General features: G+C 48.8%; 37 non-coding genes across 37 annotated transcripts; all 37 read right to left on the bottom strand.

Annotated features, from left to right (window-relative positions):
• Positions 1-2972: 2972 nt before the first annotated feature.
• Positions 2973-3046, bottom strand: trnat-agu (transfer RNA threonine (anticodon AGU)). The gene has a single exon. It is a non-coding gene; the product is annotated as a tRNA-Thr (tRNA).
• Positions 3047-3213: 167 nt separating this feature from the next.
• trnat-agu (transfer RNA threonine (anticodon AGU)) lies at positions 3214-3287 on the bottom strand. The gene has a single exon. It is a non-coding gene; the product is annotated as a tRNA-Thr (tRNA).
• Positions 3288-3592: 305 nt separating this feature from the next.
• trnat-agu (transfer RNA threonine (anticodon AGU)) lies at positions 3593-3666 on the bottom strand. Its single transcript has one exon. It is a non-coding gene; the product is annotated as a tRNA-Thr (tRNA).
• Positions 3667-3833: 167 nt separating this feature from the next.
• trnat-agu (transfer RNA threonine (anticodon AGU)) lies at positions 3834-3907 on the bottom strand. Its single transcript has one exon. It is a non-coding gene; the product is annotated as a tRNA-Thr (tRNA).
• Positions 3908-4074: 167 nt separating this feature from the next.
• Positions 4075-4148, bottom strand: trnat-agu (transfer RNA threonine (anticodon AGU)). The gene has a single exon. It is a non-coding gene; the product is annotated as a tRNA-Thr (tRNA).
• A 305-nt stretch (positions 4149-4453) lies between these two features.
• Positions 4454-4527, bottom strand: trnat-agu (transfer RNA threonine (anticodon AGU)). The gene has a single exon. It is a non-coding gene; the product is annotated as a tRNA-Thr (tRNA).
• A 163-nt stretch (positions 4528-4690) lies between these two features.
• Positions 4691-4764, bottom strand: trnat-agu (transfer RNA threonine (anticodon AGU)). The gene has a single exon. It is a non-coding gene; the product is annotated as a tRNA-Thr (tRNA).
• Positions 4765-5069: 305 nt separating this feature from the next.
• Positions 5070-5143, bottom strand: trnat-agu (transfer RNA threonine (anticodon AGU)). Its single transcript has one exon. It is a non-coding gene; the product is annotated as a tRNA-Thr (tRNA).
• Positions 5144-5308: 165 nt separating this feature from the next.
• Positions 5309-5382, bottom strand: trnat-agu (transfer RNA threonine (anticodon AGU)). The gene has a single exon. It is a non-coding gene; the product is annotated as a tRNA-Thr (tRNA).
• A 305-nt stretch (positions 5383-5687) lies between these two features.
• On the bottom strand, positions 5688-5761 carry trnat-agu (transfer RNA threonine (anticodon AGU)). Its single transcript has one exon. It is a non-coding gene; the product is annotated as a tRNA-Thr (tRNA).
• Positions 5762-5928: 167 nt separating this feature from the next.
• trnat-agu (transfer RNA threonine (anticodon AGU)) lies at positions 5929-6002 on the bottom strand. The gene has a single exon. It is a non-coding gene; the product is annotated as a tRNA-Thr (tRNA).
• Positions 6003-6307: 305 nt separating this feature from the next.
• On the bottom strand, positions 6308-6381 carry trnat-agu (transfer RNA threonine (anticodon AGU)). Its single transcript has one exon. It is a non-coding gene; the product is annotated as a tRNA-Thr (tRNA).
• Positions 6382-6548: 167 nt separating this feature from the next.
• On the bottom strand, positions 6549-6622 carry trnat-agu (transfer RNA threonine (anticodon AGU)). The gene has a single exon. It is a non-coding gene; the product is annotated as a tRNA-Thr (tRNA).
• A 305-nt stretch (positions 6623-6927) lies between these two features.
• On the bottom strand, positions 6928-7001 carry trnat-agu (transfer RNA threonine (anticodon AGU)). The gene has a single exon. It is a non-coding gene; the product is annotated as a tRNA-Thr (tRNA).
• A 167-nt stretch (positions 7002-7168) lies between these two features.
• trnat-agu (transfer RNA threonine (anticodon AGU)) lies at positions 7169-7242 on the bottom strand. The gene has a single exon. It is a non-coding gene; the product is annotated as a tRNA-Thr (tRNA).
• A 305-nt stretch (positions 7243-7547) lies between these two features.
• Positions 7548-7622, bottom strand: trnat-agu (transfer RNA threonine (anticodon AGU)). Its single transcript has one exon. It is a non-coding gene; the product is annotated as a tRNA-Thr (tRNA).
• Positions 7623-7789: 167 nt separating this feature from the next.
• Positions 7790-7863, bottom strand: trnat-agu (transfer RNA threonine (anticodon AGU)). The gene has a single exon. It is a non-coding gene; the product is annotated as a tRNA-Thr (tRNA).
• A 305-nt stretch (positions 7864-8168) lies between these two features.
• trnat-agu (transfer RNA threonine (anticodon AGU)) lies at positions 8169-8242 on the bottom strand. The gene has a single exon. It is a non-coding gene; the product is annotated as a tRNA-Thr (tRNA).
• Positions 8243-8409: 167 nt separating this feature from the next.
• On the bottom strand, positions 8410-8483 carry trnat-agu (transfer RNA threonine (anticodon AGU)). Its single transcript has one exon. It is a non-coding gene; the product is annotated as a tRNA-Thr (tRNA).
• Positions 8484-8788: 305 nt separating this feature from the next.
• Positions 8789-8862, bottom strand: trnat-agu (transfer RNA threonine (anticodon AGU)). Its single transcript has one exon. It is a non-coding gene; the product is annotated as a tRNA-Thr (tRNA).
• A 167-nt stretch (positions 8863-9029) lies between these two features.
• trnat-agu (transfer RNA threonine (anticodon AGU)) lies at positions 9030-9103 on the bottom strand. The gene has a single exon. It is a non-coding gene; the product is annotated as a tRNA-Thr (tRNA).
• Positions 9104-9408: 305 nt separating this feature from the next.
• On the bottom strand, positions 9409-9482 carry trnat-agu (transfer RNA threonine (anticodon AGU)). The gene has a single exon. It is a non-coding gene; the product is annotated as a tRNA-Thr (tRNA).
• Positions 9483-9649: 167 nt separating this feature from the next.
• trnat-agu (transfer RNA threonine (anticodon AGU)) lies at positions 9650-9723 on the bottom strand. Its single transcript has one exon. It is a non-coding gene; the product is annotated as a tRNA-Thr (tRNA).
• Positions 9724-10028: 305 nt separating this feature from the next.
• Positions 10029-10102, bottom strand: trnat-agu (transfer RNA threonine (anticodon AGU)). Its single transcript has one exon. It is a non-coding gene; the product is annotated as a tRNA-Thr (tRNA).
• A 167-nt stretch (positions 10103-10269) lies between these two features.
• On the bottom strand, positions 10270-10343 carry trnat-agu (transfer RNA threonine (anticodon AGU)). Its single transcript has one exon. It is a non-coding gene; the product is annotated as a tRNA-Thr (tRNA).
• Positions 10344-10648: 305 nt separating this feature from the next.
• Positions 10649-10722, bottom strand: trnat-agu (transfer RNA threonine (anticodon AGU)). The gene has a single exon. It is a non-coding gene; the product is annotated as a tRNA-Thr (tRNA).
• A 545-nt stretch (positions 10723-11267) lies between these two features.
• trnat-agu (transfer RNA threonine (anticodon AGU)) lies at positions 11268-11341 on the bottom strand. The gene has a single exon. It is a non-coding gene; the product is annotated as a tRNA-Thr (tRNA).
• A 167-nt stretch (positions 11342-11508) lies between these two features.
• On the bottom strand, positions 11509-11582 carry trnat-agu (transfer RNA threonine (anticodon AGU)). Its single transcript has one exon. It is a non-coding gene; the product is annotated as a tRNA-Thr (tRNA).
• Positions 11583-11887: 305 nt separating this feature from the next.
• On the bottom strand, positions 11888-11961 carry trnat-agu (transfer RNA threonine (anticodon AGU)). Its single transcript has one exon. It is a non-coding gene; the product is annotated as a tRNA-Thr (tRNA).
• Positions 11962-12128: 167 nt separating this feature from the next.
• Positions 12129-12202, bottom strand: trnat-agu (transfer RNA threonine (anticodon AGU)). Its single transcript has one exon. It is a non-coding gene; the product is annotated as a tRNA-Thr (tRNA).
• Positions 12203-12507: 305 nt separating this feature from the next.
• Positions 12508-12581, bottom strand: trnat-agu (transfer RNA threonine (anticodon AGU)). The gene has a single exon. It is a non-coding gene; the product is annotated as a tRNA-Thr (tRNA).
• Positions 12582-12748: 167 nt separating this feature from the next.
• Positions 12749-12822, bottom strand: trnat-agu (transfer RNA threonine (anticodon AGU)). Its single transcript has one exon. It is a non-coding gene; the product is annotated as a tRNA-Thr (tRNA).
• A 305-nt stretch (positions 12823-13127) lies between these two features.
• On the bottom strand, positions 13128-13201 carry trnat-agu (transfer RNA threonine (anticodon AGU)). The gene has a single exon. It is a non-coding gene; the product is annotated as a tRNA-Thr (tRNA).
• A 167-nt stretch (positions 13202-13368) lies between these two features.
• On the bottom strand, positions 13369-13442 carry trnat-agu (transfer RNA threonine (anticodon AGU)). Its single transcript has one exon. It is a non-coding gene; the product is annotated as a tRNA-Thr (tRNA).
• A 305-nt stretch (positions 13443-13747) lies between these two features.
• Positions 13748-13821, bottom strand: trnat-agu (transfer RNA threonine (anticodon AGU)). The gene has a single exon. It is a non-coding gene; the product is annotated as a tRNA-Thr (tRNA).
• A 167-nt stretch (positions 13822-13988) lies between these two features.
• Positions 13989-14062, bottom strand: trnat-agu (transfer RNA threonine (anticodon AGU)). The gene has a single exon. It is a non-coding gene; the product is annotated as a tRNA-Thr (tRNA).
• A 305-nt stretch (positions 14063-14367) lies between these two features.
• On the bottom strand, positions 14368-14441 carry trnat-agu (transfer RNA threonine (anticodon AGU)). The gene has a single exon. It is a non-coding gene; the product is annotated as a tRNA-Thr (tRNA).
• Positions 14442-16410: the final 1969 nt, after the last annotated feature.

The raw sequence follows: 16410 nt of genomic DNA, 5'->3' as shown, positions 1-16410 counted from the left end.
GGACACTACAAGCCCCTACATGTTTGTGGCGGATGCTGCTTTTCCGCTGCATCGGAATTTGATGCGACCATACTCTGGCCATAACCTTCGAGCAGATCAGAGTGTGTACAACTATCGCCACTCACGGGCTCGCCGGATCATCGAAAACGCCTTTGGAATCATGGCCTCGCGGTGGAGGATATTGGGCAAGCCCATTGACTGCAGTGTGAACAATGCAACTCACATGGTTAAGGCATGTGTTGCTTTACACAATTTCCTTACTTGTGCGGATGTTGCAAACGCCGGTCGTCGGTACAACCCCCCCAACTACGCTGACACTGACAGACCTGACGGACAGGTGCAGCCGGGAGAGTGGCGACAAGTTGTGAATGGGGACAACGGCCTCGTAGATGTACAACTCGGTACCGCGAGGGCAGCTCGAGCAGCAATGTTGGTGCGAGACAATGTTAAGACATTTTTTCAAACACCGCAAGGTGCAGTGCCATGGCAAGAACGAGTTGTGCGCAGAGGTCTCCTCAATTGATTTCATATTGTCTTCACATCTGCCACACCAAAAAGTACGAAGCAAAAACCTGTAAATATGTTGTGTCAATAAAAGTCTTGAAGCAACTCTTTGTGTTCAGTACATGTTCATTATATGTCAGAATGTTTTCATTATCAATCATAATACCATCTCCTGTAATGCCTCGATCACGAAAAGGGTAATTAGGGAGTTTCGAGATTTTAGTTCAGCATTGTTCAGGGATAGGTGACAATGACTGCACCTGGAGCCGGAGGTAGGCTGAGCTATACCTATTATTATTATTATGATAACGCATTATGTCCGGGCAAGGCGAGAATGCATCTCGATCAATAGGTGTTACTGAGTAGTTTCGAGATTTTAGTTCGCATTGTTCAGGGACAGGTGATAATGACTGCACCTGGAGCCGGAGGTAGGCTGAGCTACATACCTTTTATTATTATTATGATAACGCATTATGTCCGGGCAAGGCGAGAATGCATCTCGATCAACAGGTGTTACTGAGGAGTTTCGAGATTTTAGTTTGCATTGTTCAGGGATAGGTGATAATGACTGCACCTGGAGCCGGAAGTAGGCTGAGCTACATACCTTTTATTATTATTATGATAACGCATTATGTCCGGGCAAGGCGAGAATGCACCTCGATCAACAGGTGTTACTGAGGAGTTTCGAGATTTTAGTTCGCATTGTTCAGGGATAGGTGATAATGACTGCACCTGGAGCCGGAGGTAGGCTGAGCTACATTCCTTTTATTATTATTATTATTATAACGCATTATGTCCGGGCAAGGCGAGAATGCACCTCGATTACTGAGGGGTTTCGATATTTTAGTTCTGCATTGTTCAGGTATAGGTGATAATGACTGCACCTGGAGACGGAGGTAGGCTAGTCTAGGCTACATTTGTCTTATTATCATGATAAGCATAGGCCTACATCCGATGATGCTTTCTGGAACAGGTTGGAATTCACCTATCCTTTTATAATTATCCTATATAGGTCATGTTCTTTAAACAGGCGAGGCCCCAGAGCTTATCTGTTCTCTCACTTCGCACGGACTAATGAATGGAATGGCAACAGATGTGAAATATAAACATGCTTTTAATTAAATAAATGTGAAACTAGCAGTGCAATGAAAAAATGCTTTACAGTACAAGGATGACTTGTAGACATATTGTAGACATAGGCTACTGTTCTTCTGGATGGCTCTCGTCGTACCACTTCTGGACCACCTGCATCACCTCGATCTTGCAGCGTCCTCTTTGCCTCATCGGTATCATCGACAGCGTCTTGCCAATGTCGTCTGTGAATGACCTCTCCTCGTTCATCAGACTGGCATCGATCCTCTCGAGGCGCTTGGTCAACGCCACTTGCACCGCCGACATCGGTTGTTCCCGCTTCCTTTTCTTTCTTTGCGACGCTGATTCAGAAGCGGGAGTCGGCGAATCTGTGTCAGTGGACAGTGGCACTGGCTCATCGGTCTCAGGGGAGCTTGCAGCCGAAGGACCGGGGTCAAGCGTGGTCTCGAGCGTGGTCTCGAGTGTGGTGTCGAGCGTGGTGTCCAGGGTGACACTGTCGTTCTAAAAATAAAATAAAATAAAATGTATGAGACACAATATCTTAACAACTGACGATTTGTTGTATTCCAACATTATCAGACAGATCCATGTAGCCTAAACAAATAAATAAACAACTGAAGTTTTGAAAATTCACTTACCAAAGGTGGCACGTTTGACTCTGTGTGGCGGTGTTTCACGCAACTCGATAGCCAACCAAGCTGTGCAAGAACAGGGGCTCTGCTGACACTGTCACCGGCAGCACCACTCCTTCCCTTTGCCTTTTTCTTTGCTTTGACAAATTTGTCGCGCAAAACTTTCCATCGCTGGCGACAAGTCTGCTCATCCTTCCCTAGCGTCTGTGCAATTTCCCTCCAGGAGTTCTGACACCGGAAAGTGTCCTTGTACTCCCGCAGGGAAGGGTCGTACAGGTGAGGGTATCTCCTCACCTCCTCTGCCAGTCGTTCGTCCTTTGCTGCATCCATCGTTGTTATAGTAACCAAACAAGTGTTCTTCTGTCTCTGTTTGCTGCGTTTTAAGCGTTGTTTCTGTACGTGCTCCACCTACTGGAGGGGCGTGTTTACAGCAGTTCCGTTTCACACATGCGCAGTCTACGCGTGAAAGAGACGCGCGGTCTTAAATTTTGGTCGACTCAAAGACGCGACGCATGCCGTAAAAATGACGCAATTCTCGTCACGCGCTCACCAGTGCCGCGTGCGCGTGACGCAGACGCACGACCATACTCGCGCCTTAAGACTACTGAGCCCGAAGACCATGAAAAGTCATAGAATGTGCAAGTGGCAGATTTAAAAGCTATGCCACCTCATACACGTGGTACGAAGCAAGAGGCTACTTTTGACGTCACCCTCTTTTTCAGATGGTCCAACTTGTCCAATAGAAGGCACTGCTGAGATTCGAACTCAGGATCTCCTGTTTACTAGACAGGCGCTTTAACCAACTAAGCCACAGCGCCACAGGCACTGCCGTGAGAGTAAGACTACTGAGCCCGAAGACCATGAAAAGTCATAGAATGTGCAAGTGGCAGATTTAAAAGCTATGCCACCTCATACACGTGGTACGAAGCAAGAGGCTACTTTTGACGTCACCCTCTTTTTCAGATGGTCCAACTGGTCCAATAGAAGGCACTGCTGAGATTCGAACTCAGGATCTCCTGTTTACTAGACAGGCGCTTTAACCAACTAAGCCACAGCGCCACAGGCACTTCCCGGAGAGTAAGAATGCTGAGCCCGGAGAAAGGTGTTAGCATGTCCAAGTGTCAGATTCACAAGCAAGCAAGGCTACCTCATACACAGAGTTTTGAGTCGGTGTGTCAGAACGCCCGTGTGTTGTCAAAGTATGTCGGCGCCGAGATAAGAGAGCCTGGCGGCCAACAGCGGCACGCAAGGCTGTGAGACTGTTTTGCGCACATTTTCCCCCGTGGTATGACGCAGCTTTCAAGAAGCAAGAGGACACGTCTGACGTCATCCTCTTGTTCGGATGGTCCAACTTGTCCAATAGAAGGCACTGCTGAGATTCGAACTCAGGATCTCCTGTTTACTAGACAGGCGCTTTAACCAACTAAGCCACAGCGCCACAGGCACTGCCGTGAGAGTAAGACTACTGAGCCCGAAGACCATGAAAAGTCATAGAATGTGCAAGTGGCAGATTAAAAAGCTATGCCACCTCATACACGTGGTACGAAGCAAGAGGCTACTTTTGACGTCACCCTCTTTTTCAGATGGTCCAACTTGTCCAATAGAAGGCACTGCTGAGATTCGAACTCAGGATCTCCTGTTTACTAGACAGGCGCTTTAACCAACTAAGCCACAGCGCCACAGGCACTGCCGTGAGAGTAAGACTACTGAGCCCGAAGACCATGAAAAGTCATAGAATGTGCAAGTGGCAGATTTAAAAGCTATGCCACCTCATACACGTGGTACGAAGCAAGAGGCTACTTTTGACGTCACCCTCTTTTTCAGATGGTCCAACTTGTCCAATAGAAGGCACTGCTGAGATTCGAACTCAGGATCTCCTGTTTACTAGACAGGCGCTTTAACCAACTAAGCCACAGCGCCACAGGCACTTCCCGGAGAGTAAGAATGCTGAGCCCGGAGAAAGGTGTTAGCATGTCCAAGTGTCAGATTCACAAGCAAGCAAGGCTACCTCATACACTGAGTTTTGAGTCGGTGTGTCAGAACGCCCGTGTGTTGTCAAAGTATGTCGGCGCCGAGATAAGAGAGCCTGGCGGCCAACAGCGGCACGCAAGGCTGTGAGACTGTTTTGCGCACATTTTCCCCCGTGGTATGACGCAGCTTTCAAGAAGCAAGAGGACGCGTCTGACATCATCCTCTTGTTCGGATGGTCCAACTTGTCCAATAGAAGGCACTGCTGAGAGTCGAACTCAGGATCTCCTGTTTACTAGACAGGCGCTTTAACCAACTAAGCCACAGCGCCACAGGCACTGCCGTGAGAGTCTACTGAGCCCGAAGACCATGAAAAGTCATAGAATGTGCAAATGGCAGATTTAAAAGCTATGCCACCTCATACACGTGGTACGAAGCAAGAGGCTACTTTTGACGTCACCCTCTTTTTCAGATGGTCCAACTTGTCCAATAGAAGGCACTGCTGAGATTCGAACTCAGGATCTCCTGTTTACTAGACAGGCGCTTTAACCAACTAAGCCACAGCGCCACAGGCACTTCCCGGAGAGTAAGAATGCTGAGCCCGGAGAAAGGTGTTAGCATGTCCAAGTGTCAGATTCACAAGCAAGCAAGGCTACCTCATACACTGAGTTTTGAGTCGGTGTGTCAGAACGCCCGTGTGTTGTCAAAGTATGTCGGCGCCGAGATAAGAGAGCCTGGCGGCCAACAGCGGCACGCAAGGCTGTGAGACTGTTTTGCGCACATTTTCCCCCGTGGTATGACGCAGCTTTCAAGAAGCAAGAGGACGCGTCTGACGTCATCCTCTTGTTCGGATGGTCCAACTTGTCCAATAGAAGGCACTGCTGAGATTCGAACTCAGGATCTCCTGTTTACTAGACAGGCGCTTTAACCAACTAAGCCACAGCGCCACAGGCAATGCCGTGAGAGTAAGATTACTGAGCCCGAAGACCATGAAAAGTCATAGACTGCAAGTGGCAGATTTAAAAGCTATGCCACCTCATACACGTGGTACGAAGCAAGAGGCTACTTTTGACGTCACCCTCTTTTTCAGATGGTCCAACTTATCCAATAGAAGGCACTGCTGAGATTCGAACTCAGGATCTCCTGTTTACTAGACAGGCGCTTTAACCAACTAAGCCACAGCGCCACAGGCACTTCCCGGAGAGTAAGAATGCTGAGCCCGAAGAAAGGTGTTAGCATGTCCAAGTGTCAGATTCACAAGCAAGCAAGGCTACCTCATACACTGAGTTTTGAGTCGGTGTGTCAGAACGCCCGTGTGTTGTCAAAGTATGTCGGCGCCGAGATAAGAGAGCCTGGCGGCCAACAGCGACACGCAAGGCTGTGAGACTGTTTTGCGCACATTTTCCCCCGTGGTATGACGCAGCTTTCAAGAAGCAAGAGGACACGTCTGACGTCATCCTCTTGTTCGGATGGTCCAACTTGTCCAATAGAAGGCACTGCTGAGATTCGAACTCAGGATCTCCTGTTTACTAGACAGGCGCTTTAACCAACTAAGCCACAGCGCCACAGGCACTGCCGTGAGAGTAAGATTACTGAGCCCGAAGACCATGAAAAGTCATAGAATGTGCAAGTGGCAGATTTAAAAGCTATGCCACCTCATACACGTGGTACGAAGCAAGAGGCTACTTTTGACGTCACCCTCTTTTTCAGATGGTCCAACTTGTCCAATAGAAGGCACTGCTGAGATTCGAACTCAGGATCTCCTGTTTACTAAACAGGCGCTTTAACCAACTAAGCCACAGCGCCACAGGCACTTCCCGGAGAGTAAGAATGCTGAGCCCGGAGAAAGGTGTTAGCATGTCCAAGTGTCAGATTCACAAGCAAGCAAGGCTACCTCATACACTGAGTTTTGAGTCGGTGTGTCAGAACGCCCGTGTGTTGTCAAAGTATGTCGGCGCCGAGATAAGAGAGCCTGGCGGCCAACAGCGGCACGCAAGGCTGTGAGACTGTTTTGCGCACATTTTCCCCCGTGGTATGACGCAGCTTTCAAGAAGCAAGAGGACGCGTCTGACGTCATCCTCTTGTTCGGATGGTCCAACTTGTCCAATAGAAGGCACTGCTGAGATTCGAACTCAGGATCTCCTGTTTACTAGACAGGCGCTTTAACCAACTATGCCACAGCGCCACAGGCACTGCCGTGAGAGTAAGATTACTGAGCCCGAAGACCATGAAAAGTCATAGAATGTGCAAGTGGCAGATTTAAAAGCTATGCCACCTCATACACGTGGTACGAAGCAAGAGGCTACTTTTGACGTCACCCTCTTTTTCAGATGGTCCAACTTGTCCAATAGAAGGCACTGCTGAGATTCGAACTCAGGATCTCCTGTTTACTAGACAGGCGCTTTAACCAACTAAGCCACAGCGCCACAGGCACTTCCCGGAGTGTAAGAATGCTGAGCCCGGAGAAAGGTGTTAGCATGTCCAAGTGTCAGATTCACAAGCAAGCAAGGCTACCTCAAACACTGAGTTTTGAGTCGGTGTGTCAGAACGCCCGTGTGTTGTCAAAGTATGTCGGCGCGGAGATAAGAGAGCCTGACGGCCAACAGCGGCACGCAAGGCTGTGAGACTGTGTTGCGCACATTTTCCCCCGTGGTATGACGCAGCTTTCAAGAAGCAATAGGACGCGTCTGACGTCATCCTCTTGTTCGGATGGTCCAACTTGTCCAATAGAAGGCACTGCTGAGATTCGAACTCAGGATCTCCTGTTTACTAGACAGGCGCTTTAACCAACTAAGCCACAGCGCCAGAGGCACTGCCGTGAGAGTAAGATTACTGTGCCCGAAGACCATGAAAAGTCATAGAATGTGCAAGTGGCAGATTTAAAAGCTATGCCACCTCATACACGTGGTACGAAGCAAGAGGCTACTTTTGACGTCACCCTCTTTTTCAGATGGTCCAACTTGTCCAATAGAAGGCACTGCTGAGATTCGAACTCAGGATCTCCTGTTTACTAGACAGGCGCTTTAACCAACTAAGCCACAGCGCCACAGGCACTTCCCGGAGAGTAAGAATGCTGAGCCCGGAGAAAGGTGTTAGCATGTCCAAGTGTCAGATTCACAAGCAAGCAAGGCTACCTCATACACTGAGTTTTGAGTCGGTGTGTCAGAACGCCCGTGTGTTGTCAAAGTATGTCGGCGCGGAGATAAGAGAGCCTGGCGGCCAACAGCGGCACGCAAGGCTGTGAGACTGTTTTGCGCACATTTTCCCCCGTGGTATGACGCAGCTTTCAAGAAGCAAGAGGACGCGTCTGACGTCATCCTCTTGTTCGGATGGTCCAACTTGTCCAATAGAAGGCACTGCTGAGATTCGAACTCTAGGTTCTCCTGTTTACTAGACAGGCGCTTTAACCAACTAAGCCACAGCGCCACAGGCACTGCCGTGAGAGTAAGACTACTGAGCCCGAAGACCATGAAAAGTCATAGAATGTGCAAGTGGCAGATTTAAAAGCTATGCCACCTCATACACGTGGTACGAAGCAAGAGGCTACTTTTGACGTCACCCTCTTTTTCAGATGGTCCAACTTGTCCAATAGAAGGCACTGCTGAGATTCGAACTCAGGATCTCCTGTTTACTAGACAGGCGCTTTAACCAACTAAGCCACAGCGCCACAGGCACTTCCCGGAGAGTAAGAATGCTGAGCCCGGAGAAAGGTGTTAGCATGTCCAAGTGTCAGATTCACAAGCAAGCAAGGCTACCTCATACACTGAGTTTTGAGTCGGTGTGTCAGAACGCCCGTGTGTTGTCAAAGTATGTCGGCGCCGAGATAAGAGAGCCTGGCGGCCAACAGCGGCACGCAAGGCTGTGAGACTGTTTTGCGCACATTTTCCCCCGTGGTATGACGCAGCTTTCAAGAAGCAAGAGGACACGTCTGACGTCATCCTCTTGTTCGGATGGTCCAACTTGTCCAATAGAAGGCACTGCTGAGATTCGAACTCAGGATCTCCTGTTTACTAGACAGGCGCTTTAACCAACTAAGCCACAGCGCCACAGGCACTGCCGTGAGAGTAAGACTACTGAGCCCGAAGACCATGAAAAGTCATAGAATGTGCAAGTGGCAGATTTAAAAGCTATGCCACCTCATACACGTGGTACGAAGCAAGAGGCTACTTTTGACGTCACCCTCTTTTTCAGATGGTCCAACTTGTCCAATAGAAGGCACTGCTGAGATTCGAACTCAGGATCTCCTGTTTACTAGACAGGCGCTTTAACCAACTAAGCCACAGCGCCACAGGCACTTCCCGGAGAGTAAGAATGCTGAGCCCGGAGAAAGGTGTTAGCATGTCCAAGTGTCAGATTCACAAGCAAGCAAGGCTACCTCATACACTGAGTTTTGAGTCGGTGTGTCAGAACGCCCGTGTGTTGTCAAAGTATGTCGGCGCCGAGATAAGAGAGCCTGGCGGCCAACAGCGGCACGCAAGGCTGTGAGACTGTTTTGCGCACATTTTCCCCCGTGGTATGACGCAGCTTTCAAGAAGCAAGAGGACGCGTCTGACGTCATCCTCTTGTTCGGATGGTCCAACTTGTGCAATAGAAGGCACTGCTGAGATTCGAACTCAGGATCTCCTGTTTACTAGACAGGCGCTTTAACCAACTAAGCCACAGCGCCACAGGCACTGCCGTGAGAGTAAGATTACTGAGCCCGAAGACCATGAAAAGTCATAGAATGTGCAAGTGGCAGATTTAAAAGCTATGCCACCTCATACACGTGGTACGAAGCAAGAGGCTACTTTTGACGTCACCCTCTTTTTCAGATGGTCCAACTTGTCCAATAGAAGGCACTGCTGAGATTCGAACTCAGGATCTCCTGTTTACTAGACAGGCGCTTTAACCAACTAAGCCACAGCGCCACAGGCACTTCCCGGAGAGTAAGAATGCTGAGCCCGGAGAAAGGTGTTAGCATGTCCAAGTGTCAGATTCACAAGCAAGCAAGGCTACCTCATACACTGAGTTTTGAGTCGGTGTGTCAGAACGCCCGTGTGTTGTCAAAGTATGTCGGCGCCGAGATAAGAGAGCCTGGCGGCCAACAGCGGCACGCAAGGCTGTGAGACTGTTTTGCGCACATTTTCCCCCGTGGTATGACGCAGCTTTCAAGAAGCAAGAGGACGCGTCTGACGTCATCCTCTTGTTCGGATGGTCCAACTTGTCCAATAGAAGGCACTGCTGAGATTCGAACTCAGGATCTCCTGTTTACTAGACAGGCGCTTTAACCAACTAAGCCACAGCGCCACAGGCACTGCCGTGAGAGTAAGATTACTGAGCCCGAAGACCATGAAAAGTCATAGAATGTGCAAGTGGCAGATTTAAAAGCTATGCCACCTCATACACGTGGTACGAAGCAAGAGGCTACTTTTGACGTCACCCTCTTTTTCAGATGGTCCAACTTGTCCAATAGAAGGCACTGCTGAGATTCGAACTCAGGATCTCATGTTTACTAGACAGGCGCTTTAACCAACTAAGCCACAGCGCCACAGGCACTTCCCGGAGAGTAAGAATGCTGAGCCCGGAGAAAGGTGTTAGCATGTCCAAGTGTCAGATTCACAAGCAAGCAAGGCTACCTCATACACTGAGTTTTGAGTCGGTGTGTCAGAACGCCCGTGTGTTGTCAAAGTATGTCGGCGCCGAGATAAGAGAGCCTGGCGGCCAACAGCGGCACGCAAGGCTGTGAGACTGTTTTGCGCACATTTTCCCCCGTGGTATGACGCAGCTTTCAAGAAGCAAGAGGACGCGTCTGACGTCATCCTCTTGTTCGGATGGTCCAACTTGTCCAATAGAAGGCACTGCTGAGATTCGAACTCAGGATCTCCTGTTTACTAGACAGGCGCTTTAACCAACTAAGCCACAGCGCCACAGGCACTGCCGTGAGAGTAAGATTACTGAGCCCGAAGAACATGAAAAGTCATAGAATGTGCAAGTGGCAGATTTAAAAGCTATGCCACCTCATACACGTGGTACGAAGCAAGAGGCTACTTTTGACGTCACCCTCTTTTTCAGATGGTCCAACTTGTCCAATAGAAGGCACTGCTGAGATTTGAACTCAGGATCTCATGTTTACTAGACAGGCGCTTTAACCAACTAAGCCACAGCGCCACAGGCACTTCCCGGAGAGTAAGAATGCTGAGCCCGGAGAAAGGTGTTAGCATGTCCAAGTGTCAGATTCACAAGCAAGCAAGGCTACCTCATACACTGAGTTTTGAGTCGGTGTGTCAGAACGCCCGTGTGTTGTCAAAGTATGTCGGCGCCGAGATAAGAGAGCCTGGCGGCCAACAGCGGCACGCAAGGCTGTGAGACTGTTTTGCGCACATTTTCCCCCGTGGTATGACGCAGCTTTCAAGAAGCAAGAGGACGCGTCTGACGTCATCCTCTTGTTCGGATGGTCCAACTTGTCCAATAGAAGGCACTGCTGAGATTCGAACTCAGGATCTCCTGTTTACTAGACAGGCGCTTTAACCAACTAAGCCACAGCGCCACAGGCACTGCCGTGAGAGTAAGACTACTGAGCCCGAAGACCATGAAAAGTCATAGAATGTGCAAGTGGCAGATTTAAAAGCTATGCCACCTCATACACGTGGTACGAAGCAAGAGGCTACTTTTGACGTCACCCTCTTTTTCAGATGGTCCAACTTGTCCAATAGAAGGCACTGCTGAGATTCGAACTCAGGATCTCCTTTTACTAGACAGGCGCTTTAACCAACTAAGCCACAGCGCCACAGGCACTTCCCGGAGAGTAAGAATGCTGAGCCCGGAGAAAGGTGTTAGCATGTCCAAGTGTCAGATTCACAAGCAAGCAAGGCTACCTCAAACACTGAGTTTTGAGTCGGTGTGTCAGAACGCCCGTGTGTTGTCAAAGTATGTCGGCGCGGAGATAAGAGAGCCTGGCGGCCAACAGCGGCACGCAAGGCTGTGAGACTGTGTTGCGCAAATTTTCCCCCGTGGTATGACGCAGCTTTCAAGAAGCAATAGGACGCGTCTGACGTCATCCTCTTGTTCGGATGGTCCAACTTGTCCAATAGAAGGCACTGCTGAGATTCGAACTCAGGATCTCCTGTTTACTAGACAGGCGCTTTAACCAACTATGCCACAGCGCCACAGGCACTGCCGTGAGAGTAAGATTACTGTGCCCGAAGACCATGAAAAGTCATAGAATGTGCAAGTGGCAGATTTAAAAGCTATGCCACCTCATACACGTGGTACGAAGCAAGAGGCTACTTTTGACGTCACCCTCTTTTTCAGATGGTCCAACTTGTCCAATAGAAGGCACTGCTGAGATTCGAACTCAGGATCTCCTGTTTACTAGACAGGCGCTTTAACCAACTAAGCCACAGCGCCACAGGCACTTCCCGGAGAGTAAGAATGCTGAGCCCGGAGAAAGGTGTTAGCATGTCCAAGTGTCAGATTCACAAGCAAGCAAGGCTACCTCATACACTGAGTTTTGAGTCGGTGTGTCAGAACGCCCGTGTGTTGTCAAAGTATGTCGGCGCCGAGATAAGAGAGCCTGGCGGCCAACAGCGGCACGCAAGGCTGTGAGACTGTTTTGCGCACATTTTCCCCCGTGGTATGACGCAGCTTTCAAGAAGCAAGAGGACGCGTCTGACGTCATCCTCTTGTTCGGATGGTCCAACTTGTCCAATAGAAGGCACTGCTGAGATTCGAACTCAGGATCTCCTGTTTACTAGACAGGCGCTTTAACCAACTAAGCCACAGCGCCACAGGCACTGCCGTGAGAGTAAGATTACTGAGCCCGAAGACCATGAAAAGTCATAGAATGTGCAAGTGGCAGATTTAAAAGCTATGCCACCTCATACACGTGGTACGAAGCAAGAGGCTACTTTTGACGTCACCCTCTTTTTCAGATGGTCCAACTTGTCCAATAGAAGGCACTGCTGAGATTCGAACTCAGGATCTCATGTTTACTAGACAGGCGCTTTAACCAACTAAGCCACAGCGCCACAGGCACTTCCCGGAGAGTAAGAATGCTGAGCCCGGAGAAAGGTGTTAGCATGTCCAAGTGTCAGATTCACAAGCAAGCAAGGCTACCTCATACACTGAGTTTTGAGTCGGTGTGTCAGAACGCCCGTGTGTTGTCAAAGTATGTCGGCGCCGAGATAAGAGAGCCTGGCGGCCAACAGCGGCACGCAAGGCTGTGAGACTGTTTTGCGCACATTTTCCCCCGTGGTATGACGCAGCTTTCAAGAAGCAAGAGGACGCGTCTGACGTCATCCTCTTGTTCGGATGGTCCAACTTGTCCAATAGAAGGCACTGCTGAGATTCGAACTCAGGATCTCCTGTTTACTAGACAGGCGCTTTAACCAACTAAGCCACAGCGCCACAGGCACTGCTGTGAGAGTAAGATTACTGAGCCCGAAGACCATGAAAAGTCATAGAATGTGCAAGTGGCAGATTTAAAAGCTATGCCACCTCATACACGTGGTACGAAGCAAGAGGCTACTTTTGACGTCACCCTCTTTTTCAGATGGTCCAACTTGTCCAATAGAAGGCACTGCTGAGATTCGAACTCAGGATCTCCTGTTTACTAGACAGGCGCTTTAACCAACTAAGCCACAGCGCCACAGGCACTTCCCGGAGAGTAAGAATGCTGAGCCCGGAGAAAGGTGTTAGCATGTCCAAGTGTCAGATTCACAAGCAAGCAAGGCTACCTCAAACACTGAGTTTTGAGTCGGTGTGTCAGAACGCCCGTGTGTTGTCAAAGTATGTCGGCGCGGAGATAAGAGAGCCTGGCGGCCAACAGCGGCACGCAAGGCTGTGAGACTGTGTTGCGCAAATTTTCCCCCGTGGTATGACGCAGCTTTCAAGAAGCAATAGGACGCGTCTGACGTCATCCTCTTGTTCGGATGGTCCAACTTGTCCAATAGAAGGCACTGCTGAGATTCGAACTCAGGATCTCCTGTTTACTAGACAGGCGCTTTAACCAACTAAGCCACAGCGCCACAGGCACTGCCGTGAGAGTAAGATTACTGTGCCCGAAGACCATGAAAAGTCATAGAATGTGCAAGTGGCAGATTTAAAAGCTATGCCACCTCATACACGTGGTACGAAGCAAGAGGCTACTTTTGACGTCACCCTCTTTTTCAGATGGTCCAACTTGTCCAATAGAAGGCACTGCTGAGATTCGAACTCAGGATCTCCTGTTTACTAGACAGGCGCTTTAACCAACTAAGCCACAGCGCCACAGGCACTTCCCGGAGAGTAAGAATGCTGAGCCCGGAGAAAGGTGTTAGCATGTCCAAGTGTCAGATTCACAAGCAAGCAAGGCTACCTCATACACTGAGTTTTGAGTCGGTGTGTCAGAACGCCCGTGTGTTGTCAAAGTATGTCGGCGCCGAGATAAGAGAGCCTGGCGGCCAACAGCGGCACGCAAGGCTGTGAGACTGTTTTGCGCACATTTTCCCCCGTGGTATGACGCAGCTTTCAAGAAGCAAGAGGACGCGTCTGACGTCATCCTCTTGTTCGGATGGTCCAACTTGTCCAATAGAAGGCACTGCTGAGATTCGAACTCAGGATCTCCTGTTTACTAGACAGGCGCTTTAACCAACTAAGCCACAGCGCCACAGGCACTGCCGTGAGAGTAAGACTACTGAGCCCGAAGACCATGAAAAGTCATAGAATGTGCAAGTGGCAGATTTAAAAGCTATGCCACCTCATACACGTGGTACGAAGCAAGAGGCTACTTTTGACGTCACCCTCTTTTTCAGATGGTCCAACTTGTCCAATAGAAGGCACTGCTGAGATTCGAACTCAGGATCTCCTGTTTACTAGACAGGCGCTTTAAGCAACTAAGCCACAGCGCCACAGGCACTTCCCGGAGAGTAAGAATGCTGAGCCCGGAGAAAGGTGTTAGCATGTCCAAGTGTCAGATTCACAAGCAAGCAAGGCTACCTCATACACTGAGTTTTGAGTCGGTGTGTCAGAACGCCCGTGTGTTGTCAAAGTATGTCGGCGCCGAGATAAGAGAGCCTGGCGGCCAACAGCGGCACGCAAGGCTGTGAGACTGTTTTGCGCACATTTTCCCCCGTGGTATGACGCAGCTTTCAAGAAGCAAGAGGACGCGTCTGACGTCATCCTCTTGTTCGGATGGTCCAACTTGTCCAATAGAAGGCACTGCTGAGATTCGAACTCAGGATCTCCTGTTTACTAGACAGGCGCTTTAACCAACTAAGCCACAGCGCCACAGGCACTGCCGTGAGAGTAAAGCTGGGCTCAAACTACACGATTTAAAAATCGTATGCGATTTTGACGTCGGGTTGCAGCGCACACATAAAGAGAATCGCAACCGATTATCGTGTCTCCAATCGTAAACATGCTCACACTACACGACTGTTCTGCACGATTACAAGATTTTTCCTGCGATTGACTTGTTACGTAGGCTATATTCCGTGATGACGTGTGAGATGAAAACTCAGTACATTTTCCTGAAAGCATGTCACACCACACGTTCTTCAGTCGGTAGACTATAGCCTTCATGGCATTACAATGATAACATGACCCAAAGCTGGGAGCACCAAAAACGGGGAACATTGAATGGGATAGAGTTGCAATCTAGTTCACCCAAGTTCGTTGCAATGAAATAAACTTTCGGAACGGTTTGTTTGATGCGGAATTTCGCATGCGAAAAAGAGCTCCTGACCAATATGATTTCGCAGGGTTTCATTAAGGACGACGAGCAGGCAGCAAAGTCTGACAGAATGGGTGATCTTGCTGGCCGCGATGACTAGGCCATAACGTTACAGAGTTTACTTTACAGCAAATCTCCCTGTCAAGAGTGCGAACTCCTCACATGCAGCTTTCCCCACTTCTTACCACCGTCCCATAATTTCACACTCCAAAAATAATAAATAAATCCTACCTACAGCAGTGAACAGAGAGCTTCGCAGTGCAGGTTTGCATGGAGAAAATATAATATCAATTCACGGAAATTTAAGTTTTTGGAATAGGCCAGTAGGCATCTGAACAGTAATTGGATGCTGTTCGTGATAACATAACCTATACTTTTACATAGGCTCGTAATTTTGCCTGTTGCCTGGTGCGTTAAAGTAGGCAGGCTAGCCCAATGTGGAACTTAATGGAAAACGTTCAGTGGACCTTATAAAGGTAAGCCTAATGGCCAGACTGCCTAGTTTTTGCTGTGTGTTGATCATCGCCATACGATGCTCAATTTTACTTGTAGCAGCAGTACATTATTCCATGCTCTACAGGCGAAGATGTTAGGCTATGCCCTCCGCTTCATAACAGATAACTTGACGTAGGCTACTCTATGCATGCGTGTGAAATTGTTTCAACTTTCGTGCATGTAAGCTACATGCTATGGCCTAGCCGTTTTACAGCGTGTTGGCATTACATTTGGTCTTGCAACACTGTAAATGAGAGCCTAGTTATAATCAGTCCGCCCAAATAGCATACATGTAACTTGAATCACACATGCGAGAGCTAAAGGTGTGTGTGTGTGTGTGTGTGTGTGTGTGTGTGTGTGTGTGTGTGTGTGTGTGTGTGTGTGTGTGTGTGTGTGACAGTCACACCCAAACAACCTCTCCCACCGGAAAATATTAGCCTACTGGACAAGTCCGTTTCTCGGTTTTAGGTTCGTGCATTGGTCAGCAAAAAAGTAGCCTACATAACAGTATCCACATGCAATCAATAAATTAATACAACAATAAAGGCTAACAGTGGCCGACTCATTTGGACAACGTTACACAGACAACCCTATACAGCTAAGTTATCTTTAACGTCTTGCTTTAAACAGCTAGTCAATTCCGACAAGCACAGTTATCTACCTGTTTTGTCCATCTGGAATAGGCCTAGTTTTGCTGCCTCCATTCTCCATCCTTTCTGTTTTCGTTGTTTAAAAGAACTTGCGATATAATATCCATGATGAGTTGAGTATTGAGTTGTGATTATAGCTTCACATTAATTGTGTGCTGGTAACGATAGCAGGTAAAAGAAAACAAGTATCCTAGTTGCGCGCCTGCGTGCTAATCTCTCCTGCTCAAACAAAATGTGTGTGCGTGGATAGAGCTCTGCATTAAGTTAATTTTGATAACGTTGTAGATTTGCCTGATGGCGTGCAGCTAATGGGATACTGTGCATAGTTGGTAAGTCCATTGGTGTACACACACATACCTTAAGGGACGTATAGCCTACA

The sequence above is a fragment of the Sardina pilchardus genome, chromosome 12, assembly GCF_963854185.1.
Source record: "Sardina pilchardus chromosome 12, fSarPil1.1, whole genome shotgun sequence".
In the NCBI taxonomy this organism is placed as follows: Eukaryota; Metazoa; Chordata; class Actinopteri; order Clupeiformes; family Clupeidae; genus Sardina; species Sardina pilchardus.
The sequence above is the reverse complement of the archived record's forward strand: the minus strand, read 5'-3'. Positions and strand labels throughout refer to the sequence as shown.